Consider the following 11,652-nt stretch of genomic DNA (forward strand, 5'->3'; position numbering starts at 1 on the left):
CCAAAGTCGGCTGGCAGTCCATTCGCGAACTTCTCAATCTTGGAGAGTTCAGTTGGCACTAGGTATGGAAATAAGTTCATCTTTTCGGTAAATGCAGTAGCATAATCATCAATGCTCATTTTTCCTTTCTTCAGGTTCAGGAATTCATTGTTCAGATGAATCAGATCTATCTCTGAGCAGTACTGCATCTTTAACTACTCCAGGAATGATTCCTAAGACATCCTTAGTGCTTCCCCTCGGGGCATCGTATCTGCTAGTAACTTCCACCAGCTCAAGACTCCAGTCTTTAGTTGTCTAACTGCAAAGACAGTCTTTTGTTTGTTGCTACAGTCGCAACTTTCAAACACCATCTCCATTTCGGAGATCCAGTCCATAATCTCTACAGGCTTTGGGCTCCCAGAAAGACTTGGCGGTTTGGCGCACAAGAAATTCTTATACATTTGCCCATCCTTGTTGTTTCCCCTTTCCGGGTCATTCCTTCATTCTTCTTGAGTCTCAACTTGACTCATAATGCGACTATTGTTCCCTTCCTCTGTTTGCTCGGGATTCAGTTCGGGTTCCTCAATGGGTATGATAGGTTCGTCCCTATTTTCATGCAACATCTGTCACATTTCTTCCCTTTGTTTGGCTAGCATAGCCCGAATCATGGCTTGCACTCCAGCCATGGTGATCTGTTCTGGTGCAGCAGCTTCAACAACTATTTGTTCGATCACAGGCGGTTGATTCCTGTTCTCGTTTGTGTTTCCAACACCGCTTCTTGTTCTTACCATTCTCGATCTACACACCGGATAAGGTGAAATTTAGATCTTTATTCGTGATAGATATTAAATCATTCTTATCACTCCGAAATGTTTACATGCTAGTTCTAATATCGTAGTCATACACTTAGAATCCTAAACACATAAGGTTTCCAGATCCGGTTGGCAACAGACCATAGATCCGAACAAATAATATCATCAATATAGCTATGACACAAAACATTTAGCACATAAAAGCATTTTATGCATCATTCCTAAAATAAACTAGTGCTTGTGTCAATTTAGGTGTACTACCTAACATATTTTTGACACACTCCTCACGATCATTACTTAGCATTCTAAGTTTAAGTCTAGAAATTTCCTACAAATTCCTAGTTCGCTTAAACTAATGCTCTGATACCAACTGTGACTCCCCATTTTCACGGCCAGAAAAGACCGATTTGTTTAAGCTTTATTTTATAAAATCAGACTAATCTTTTAATGAAAACAGTTGCGGAATTTGTCCCCAAAACAAAATATGATAAGAATTTATCAAAGCATTTCTTAAAGAAAAGTATTTTCATTATATAACAAAATCTCGGGATGTCATGTTCCGAAACAGACACATAAGCATAAATAGAACTTACATTTATTTACACTAATGATTTACATCTCCTTTAATCTCTCAGTAAAATATGTCTTCGTATTGATACCTGTGATACAAAGAAAACTGAGTGGGTCAGGCTTGGGAGCCTGGTGAGCATATAGGGTTTTCATCCCACAATGTTATATCATATATTCATAAATATGGAACATTCAAACTTGTACAATTTCACCATATAAAGGCAACTCTTATCCCACCCCATCGATCCTCACAACGACACGATCTAAAGTCTCGTGTCTAAAATTTTCCTCTTTACCTGATCCCTACTCACGGATCTAAAACTAACCTTTTCACCCGATCCATACTCATGGAACTAAAACTAACCTTTTCACCTGATCCATACTCACGGATCTAAAACTAAGCTTTTCCACTGATCCATACTCACGGATCAATAATTGTACCCAATCCATACTCCTGGACTAGAAACAACTAACTTTGTCTTAATCCATGTCTGATCCATACTCCCGGATCTATAACTGTGCCCAATCCATACTCCCGGACTAGGGACAATTAACTTAGTCTCAATCCATACTCCCGGACTAATAGAAAGTTTATCTCTTTACCTGATCCATACTCCCGGATCTAAAACTAACCTCTTGGTTAATCCATACTCACGGATCTAAAACTAACCTCTTGATCTAATCCATACTCACAGGTCTAAAACTAACCTCTTGATCTCATTATCCAACTCATCCTTTTATCACACACCAACTATCTCATCTACCCGTGTTCTACTCAACATATTTGTAGATATAAAATACATATACAATTTAACTCATTTAAAAGCTATATAAAACATCCATTCCACCAACATCACAAATAAACAACAATATATATAAACACATAGCACGTATTTCATAGCAAATACTTCATATTTATGTGTTAGAAGAAAGTAACTATACACTTACACATATAAACAACAATATATATACACATAGGACGTATTTTATAAAATACTTCATATTTATGTGTAAGATGAAAGTGACTATACACTCACTTGATTAGGAGATAATCGGACATCACTACGACTTGTAGAAGTAGTATTCTTCGGTAGATCTGGAAGATCTTCACAAAAACTGGGCTCCTCGCGGGCAGAGCTTCGGCTTGGGAATAATGCTCTTCGGGATCCTCGGGGCTTCGGATCTTGCTTCGGGGCTCGAGAATGATATCGGGGCTTCGGGATATGATTGGCACGCAAATCGAGGCAAAAACTAGAGAGAAGAAAGAGTTTGAACAAGAGAAAATGGCTGATCTCGGTTTCTATTTATAGGCTGTTGGGTCTGGGATTACGTTGGGCGTAATTTTGGAGTACGTTGGGCGTAATCTTCGGATAAGCTTTGGTATGCATGCCACGATCTTCAAAAATTCATAACTTTTGCATACGAGCTCCGTTTTCGACGTTCTTTATATCCACGCGTAGGTGAGATTATGATCTACAACTTTCATTAAGACTCTGTTGACTAATTTTGAATTTATTTTTATTATATTATTTTTAGTAGGCCGGGACAGGAAAACTCCGTTATAAATTCATAACTTCTTCATCTGATGTCCGTTTTTGCCTATCTTTTTATCGTTTCACTACAATTGACGAGATCTTCGATTCTCGTTTAGATTGTTTCGGCTAAAAACCGCTTGATCTCAAATCGAGTATTCGGGCTGCATACTGCTAAGCTGAAACTTAGAAAAATCATAACTTCCTCATACGAAGTCAGATTTGGGCGTTCTTTTTATACACGCTCACGGTTTAACGAACCATACGGCTTTCGTTTAGATCGCTAAGGCTACATATCACTCTAACGTAAATTCACTATTTACGTCGCGTTGTGTCGTGCCGGTTCTGTCGCAAAACTTCGACAGGTCATAACTTCTTCGATATAACTCGGATTTCGGCGTTCTTTATATGCACGGAAACCTTGTAACATATACTATAACTTAGTTAAGATTATTCATTCTAAATAATCTTTCATCAAAAATCCATTTTTAACGCCTATCGTCTCTAAATTGACTAGCCCGGATCTACGGGCGTTACAATTATCTCCCCCTTAGGATGATTACGTCCCGAAATCATCAACGAAATAGGACTTGCATAATGATTTCACACGTTATTTATTCATCCTAGGTAATAACCGTAACTTCTATGTTTCCTCGAAAGAGTATTTAACTTTATGGCTTTCTTGACCGCAGAAGATGCCCAATCTTGCATCTGCTTATCGTACTATGTTGTACTTTCAATCGTAACCTTCAAGTTACCAAATAAGTCCTTATTGTGGACTCCTTCATCTTCTCAGGATAAATACTTTCATTTATCTATTGTAACAAACCGATGGGTCATGCTCTATTAACCTCTCATCGCACAATGCGACGCTTAGACTCGGTCTTTAATAAAGTTAAATTCCATAAATGGAATATACCTTCCTTCATATTCTAATGTGATATAATCACATTTCAGCATGTAGCATTTCTACCTGCAAACTTCTTTTAACAACGAGCGCGACACTATCAATCGCTTTAACTTCAACCTTGTAACTTAAGTTAGATGTTACATCTAACTTGGTCCTCTAGACCACGTAACATACTCCTCATAGTCGAACTCAAATTTAAATATGACCACTAGGGTCGGAACAAGAACCATCTTACTAGTCATCACCGAAACAATGGTAATGACATACCCGAATAAATGGAATCAATCACCAGCTTCTTGGTAACCTTGTGACTTTCCCTGATCCAAGTGCGAGTCATGTGCTTCCTGTAGTATATGCATCTACTACCTTTCACACCTACTCGTACTCGTCCCAAGTATTGTCCCGTAGTCGACCAAGTCACCATACAAGAAAATCATACAATCATTCAACACACGAGATAACAAAACTAGGGTTTATATTAATTCTTTGAAACTATTACAAAAAAGTTCAAGTTCACCCTATACTATGCCTCTAATAGGCTACACCATAAGTTACTATTCACACTTTAACTTCATAAATTGATCTTTGGATATAAAATCCTCATCCTTGATTACTCGCGTTGTCATCTACTTCATCAAGGATCATTTGAAATGATCTTGGCTTTGGCTTTTGCAGCACATTTGGCTTTGTAATCTCTTCCCTTCCTGGGCAGTTTTGTTTGAAGTGTCCTTCTTCACCACACTTAAAGCAGGCTTCTCTTTTGTTTGTGCATTTGCTAGCATAATGACCAGTCTTCCCATATTTGAAGCAGGTCATTTCTTTAGTGCATCTCCCAATGTGCTTTCTCTTGCACTTATCACACCACTTGGGTACATACCTTTGGTCATCTAGGTTAGACTTTGCAAATTTTCCCTTATTATCAGGTCTTGAGGATCCTTTAAGCTTCCTCTTTTCTCAAATTTCAACTTTCTCCAGACCCCGTTCCTTCTGTTGGGTCTTTACATTCTTAGCTGCTCGAACAGCTGCTTTCAGGGTGGTTGCCATCTTGACTGTTGGGCCATAGTCGGCTGGTAGTCCATTCGCGAACTTCTCAATCTTGGAGAGTTCAATTGGCACTAGGTATGGAAATAAGTTCATCTTTTCGGTAAATGCAGTAGCATAATCATCAATGCTCATTTTTCCTTTCTTCAGGTTCAGGAATTCATTGTTCAGATCAATCAGATCTATCTCTGAGTGCATCTTTAACTACTCCAGGAATGATTCCCAAGACATCCTTAGTGCTTCCTCTCGGGGCATCGTATCTGCTAGTAACTTCCACCAGCTCAAGACTCCAGTCTTTAGTTGTCTAACTGCAAAGACAGTCTTTTGTTTGTTGCTACAGTTGCAACTTTCAAACACCATCTCCATTTCGGAGATCCAATCCATAATCTCTACAGGCGGTTCAACAACTATTTGTTCGATCACAGGCGGTTGATTCCTGTTCTCGTTTGTGTTTCCAACACCGCTTCCTGTTCTTACCATTCTCGATCTACACACCGGATAAAGTGAAATTTAGATCTTTATTCGTGATAGATATTAATCAGTACGCTAGGCGTACATAGAGTACGCTGGGGGTAATCTTCGGATAAGCTTTGGTATGTGTGCCACGATCTTCAAAAATTCATAACTTTCACATACGATCTCCGTTTTCGACGTTCTTTATATCCATGCGTAGGTGAGATTATGGTCTACAACTTTCATTTAGACTCCGTTGGCTAATTTTGACTTTATTTTTATTATATTATTTTTAGTAGGCCGGGACAGGAAAACTCCGTTTTAAATTCATAACTTCTTCATCTGATGTCCGTTTTTGCCTATCTTTTTATCGTTTCACTACAATTGACGAGATCTTCGATTCTCGTTTAGATTGTTTGGGCTGAAAACCGCTCGATCTCAAATCAAGTATTCGGGCTACATACTGTTAAGCTGAAACTTTGAAAAATCATAAGTTCCTCATACGAAGTCAGATTTGGGCATTCTTTTTATACACGCTCACGGTTTAACAAACCATACGACTTTCGTTTAGATCGCTAAGGCTAAATATCGCTCTAATGTAAATTCACTATTTACGTCGCGCTGTGTCGTGCCGGTTCTGTCGCAAAACTTCGACAGGTCATAACTTCTTCGTTATAACTCGGATTTCGGAGTTCTTTATATGCATGGAAACCTTGTAACATATACTATAACTTAGTTAAGATTATTCATTCTAAATAATCTTTCATCAAAAATCCATTTTTGACGCCTATCGTCTCTAAATTGACTAGCTCGGATCTACGGGCGTTACATAACCCTAGATGCTTCATTCAGCCGCCACCCTCATTCTTTCTCTCTCTCCAGCCGGCATGTCTATCGCCGTCGGAGTTCACTGGAGCACCATCGCCAACCGCCTCCTTGTCGTTGAAGATGGAGTCCTCCGCAACCACATCGTCGGCGAAGCTGCTGTCAGCGACGAAGTGCAATACAAGAAGCCAATAGACGACTGTCGCTGCTCTCCTCCGATGAACTGTGTTGTGTTCGCCGCTATGCACGACGTGTGTGACTGGGAAAAACCACCGCCGTGCCTCCCGTGGTTGCTGAAGAGGAAGATGGACATGAGATATCGTTGCTCTAACGAAAATGAAGGGGAAGCAAAACGACAGTGCTGCTGCCGTCGTTATCTCCGGTAGATGATGCCGCCACGGTGCGTTTCTGTAAAGGTAAATGGTTTCCAATTCTTGTGGATAACTCAGTCAAGGGGGTTGTCGTGTTCGTGGGGATTGTTGCTCCACCGTGAGCTGCTACCACCTTCTTATCCTCCTGTCACTGCCTCTACCGCCGTCAACCGCCACTAGGAGGGTGGTTGCGCTTCTATTCCGAGTGGAGGCTATGTGCGTGTTTTAATGTGTGTTTAGGTGTGTGTGGTTGCATTCCAGTAGAAGTATGTGTGTGGGTGTGTATTTGGTCGAAAAAAGGGCAGCACCACCACCGTGAGGTGGTCGCTGCCGGCACATGCCATCGCCGGCCACCACAAGGGTGGTTGCGGGTGTTGTGTACTTAGTGTGTGTGTGTGTATTATCGAGTTGTACATTGTAATGGTGCCAAAATAATAATAAGAAAACTCAAACCACCACCATAGGGTGGTGGCTGCCGCCTCCTGCCGCCACCGGCCGCCGTGTCAGGTGGCGGTGTGCTTTGATGGTGTTTTGACTCGTTTGGATGTTTGGACAAGGGAGTAAGAAACCCTAATGGGCCCAATGAGTCTTAATGGGCTTAATGAACCCTAATGGGCCCAATGAAGCTTAATGGACCTAAAAGCCCAAACAGATGACTAATGGGCCGAGTGAAACCTTAATGAGTCTAGTGAACCTTAATTGATCAAAAGACATATCAATTGGGCCTAATGGGCTAAGATGGGGTTGGAAACCCTAATTAGGGTTTAGAAAACCCTAATATTGGATTTATGGGCTTGGACTTATTGGGACCCACTTTTGGGGCATTGGAAGGGAATTGTGTGGTTAAGCCCAATCACACCATATGGCTTATTAGAAGAATGATGGACTTAGTGGATTAAGTCCTTAATAGATTAAGTCTTTAATGGGTTAAGTGAGAAACACTTAACCCTAATCGTCATTTTATGTGAAAACCCTAACTTCACTTGGGTTTATTTTTGGGCCTTTCTATTGGGCCTTGATGATTGGGTTATTAATGGGCCATCAAAAGTCAAGCAATTGGACTAAAATACTTTAATGAGCCAAGGGTATGGCCCATGTAAGGGGTTTGGGCCCAATTTGGAAAACTGGGGCATATGTTGGGCTTTGATTCCTGATTGACTTTGGGCTTATGGATTGGGCCTTAGGCTTAAATAAAGCCAAGCCTGGTGTAATGTAGTAATTATCCAAAGTATGTACTTATGGTTATGTAGTGAGACCTAATTATTAATTGGTAAATGTTTTGATATTGACAGATCGGAAATCTGTCATCCAGCAGGTGGGGTTGAGTTTGCAGGACTTCAGCAGTGTGGGATGGAGTCTGCGGGACTTCAGCAATTCCAGGTGAGTTTTCTCACTATACTTTACCATGAATGGTAACTAGGTGTGACCGGAAGGTCTTATGTGTATGAATGAGTTATGAGACTTTATGTGATATGTGATCAGAAGGTCTTATATATTTGTATGAGCTATGTGACTTATGTGATATGTGACCGGAAGGTCATATATATTTTTATGTGCTATGAAGAGTATGTGATATATGTCTCTGTAACGCCCGGGTTTCTGGGCTAAGCATTTTTAGACGATGTAATAGTCTAGGTCAACTATTGTAACTCCTTTTGAAGTAATAAAGATGAAATATTTGAGTATTATGTGAATTATGTGTATTTATGTGCTTATTATTTAATTACAAATGTATAATTAATAAAGAATAAAAATAAGCGTCAAAATTAAAGTGTGAGATAAGTCTGATATCTTTACATAAAGTTGTAGTGGTTGAAACAAGGATTCCGGGGATATAAAGAACGCCAAAATCCGAGTTATAACGAAGAAGTTATGGCTCGCCGAAGATTTACGGCAAAACTGGCACGACACCGGGAGACGTAAATAGTGAATTTACGATGGAGGACTTTTTAGCCTTAGTGATCTAAGCCAAAGTTGTAGTATATATTAAACCTAGAACATCCATAAAAAGAACGCCCAAATCTGACTTCGTGTGAGGAAGTTATGATTTTTCTAAGATTCGGCTTAGCAGTGCACGGCCCGAAACTCGAATTTTAGTTCGAGCGGTTTTTGGCTTACATGGCCTAAATGAGAGTTGAAAATCTTATTAATAGGAACTCAACGGTAAAAAGATAGACGAAAATGGAGTCCGTATGAAGGAGTTACGAATTCTTCGCGGTCATTTAACAGTCTAAACGCATCCTACTGTTAAATTTGAGATCGGTCGAGGATTAGCCGACGGAGTCTAAGTGAAAGTTGTAGATCTTGATTTTACCTACGCGTGGAAAAAAAGAACGTCGAAAACGGAGCTCGTATGCGAGAGTTATGATTTTTCTAAGTTTGAAGGCTGATACGCGATAGGGGGTGACGTGGCACCACCAGAATTTGACACGTGACACCACCAGAATTTGACATGAGCTAATTTTCATAATCTGGAAGTTGAGGGTTAAAAGTGTAGTTCCAGAATCAGTTTGTAAATAATTATTAAGACAGGGGTTCCGTGATAATTATTTGGATTTAATTTAAAAGGAAATAAGGTGGAAGAGTTGATTATGTCATAATTAAGATATTAGGGGTTGTTTGGTAAATTTTGTACCTAAGGTGTAAAGGATTTTAATGCCGAGGGTTTAAATGGTAATTATTGGATTTAATTTGAAGAAGATTTCCAAAGCCAGGGTTGAAAGTGTAAATTATGGGCTTTCTGTGAAAAGAATCCTATGGGGAGGGACCATTTATGTTATTATGGATATATGTTTTAAGGGTGCCGGGTATATATGTCATGCGAAACCCTAACCTGTGACATCCCCATTTTCACGGCCAGAAAAGACCGATTTGTTTATGCTTTGTTTATACTCTGTTTGATTACTGACACTTTGGTTTGACACGAGATATTATTATGAATGTTTTTATATTAATTGTTTTATGTAATAACTTATTTAAAAATGAAATTTTTGTCCTTGAATTTTGGGATATTACAACCGGGCACCCCAAATATGCCTGACAGTATGCTTATGAATTGATATATGTGATAGTAGTAGTAGGGGGTGAAATAGTCCCCAGAGTTCGGTTGTTAGGACCGACAGGTAGGTCAGCACCCCAAAATCGCTTGACACGGGTAAGTCAGCACCCCAGAATGGCTTGACATGGATAGGACGGCACCCCAGAATGGCCGGACCGGGTAGGTCGGGCACCCCAGAATTGCCCGACAGTATGTACGTTATGTGATTGTATGGTATGTGGTCTGATGGGGGAACTCACTAAGCATTGTGCTTACAGTTTCAGTTTTTGGTTTCAGGTACCTCTTCGTCCAAGGGGAAGGAGCCGGCGGGGTAGCAGTGCATCACACACACACATGATTCCGCATGGAGTTTTCTGGGATTGTACTATGATTTTCATTACTTTTGGTGATTTGGTTTTGAGAAACGATATATGTTTTTTATGAATTTATGTAACAATGGCAATGTTTTGGTTAACTATTTTATAAATTACTTAATTAAAAATGAAATTTTTGGCCTTGAAAATTGGGATGTTACATCTTCAATGCTCCATCCATCTAAGGCCAATTTTATGGATAACCTCCAATAGATATTAAGCCAAAAAATATTAATTGTTCACCAAGTCCGATCGCCTCCCAAAGATCCTGCTCCGCTAGTCTCCAAAAAACTTGCAATTATGCTCACGAAACTAGAGAGTACCCGAAACAGTCATCAAATAACAAAAATGAAAATATGCATGGAAATTAACTAAAATATGGATGAAATATACTAAAATAAACTATAAAAAGAAGTAAATAAAATAAAACTATCATCATTTTTCGTAAAGTATCCTTGAGGAAGAGACATATACACATCTTATTTAATAGAACCATAAAGAAATGCATTATTAATATCCATTTGATATAATTTCTAGTTCATATTTGTTAGGATATGAAGTCTTGTCCAACATGGAGCACTTAGATGGAGCACTTAGAATCAAGTGGAGAGCTTGGAGGAACGTAGAGCACTTGGAGTTGCATGGAGCACCTAGAATCAATTTGATCACTTAGATGGAGCACTTAGAATCAAGTGGAGCATTAGGAGTAGTAATGGAGCATTTGGAGGTGGAGTGGAGCATCAAGAATTAACATGGAGCACTTGGAGTTGGAGTGGAGCATCATGAAGTAGAATGGAGCATCAGTGATAAGCCATGCATCATGATGCACCCTTGAAGTGCATGATGTGCCACCTTTGGCACAAGATGCACAATTTATGCACAAGATGCACAATTTATGCACAAGGTGCACCACTTATGATCAAGGTGTACCACCTTAGTGCTTGATGCGCCACTCATATGTGTGATTTTTTGTGTTCCGGATGCGTCATTCAAGATATAGATGCGTCATTATGGAGCATGATGCGCCACCAAGGTTCATGGTGTGCCATCATGGCTCTTGATGCGACATTTGGGTGTTAGGTTCGTTAGGATGCTCAAGGTTGTTCAAATGTTTCTCAAAAGTTGAAGGTGCTCAAAGAGGAGGCTCATTATTTGATGATGCTCATCGATGATGCTTGTGGAAGATACTCATGGAAAATGTTCATGAGGTTGAAGTTCCAAAAGTGCCCACATGACATTCTGTGATTGGTTGGAAATTAGGGTATCCCCATTATGAGCGAATTATGGATGATCCTGACCCATCATAATTAAGGTTTCCTATTCCTGCTTATAAATAGGTTCATATATCCATTTTTGTTAGAAGCGCAGACATTTTAAGAGAGCAATCATTGTGAAGTTGAGAACACATCCTTTGAAGCAGTTTGTAAGCAAGAGAGTTTCTTTTGTTTTGAGAGCTCAAATGAGGTGTAAACTCTTATGTATGATTGTAATTGTTCTTGGAAGCTTAATAAAATCCTCTCTCTCGTACGCCTGTGGATGTAGGTCACCTTGACCGGACTATGTTAAGTATTGTGTTCACTTGATTTACGTTTTTTAGAAGTTTTATTTCCGCAACTTCACTGAAGTTTGTTTGACATTTTTTTGGAGTGCTTAACTTGTTTTGTTGTCATCCAACAATATTTACATGTATACTTAACACACATCTAATAGTTACAATCTGAACAAAAGGAGAAATTATTTTCATCAAA

This window comes from Lactuca sativa, chromosome 4, assembly GCF_002870075.4.
Source record: "Lactuca sativa cultivar Salinas chromosome 4, Lsat_Salinas_v11, whole genome shotgun sequence".
Taxonomy (NCBI): Eukaryota; Viridiplantae; Streptophyta; class Magnoliopsida; order Asterales; family Asteraceae; genus Lactuca; species Lactuca sativa.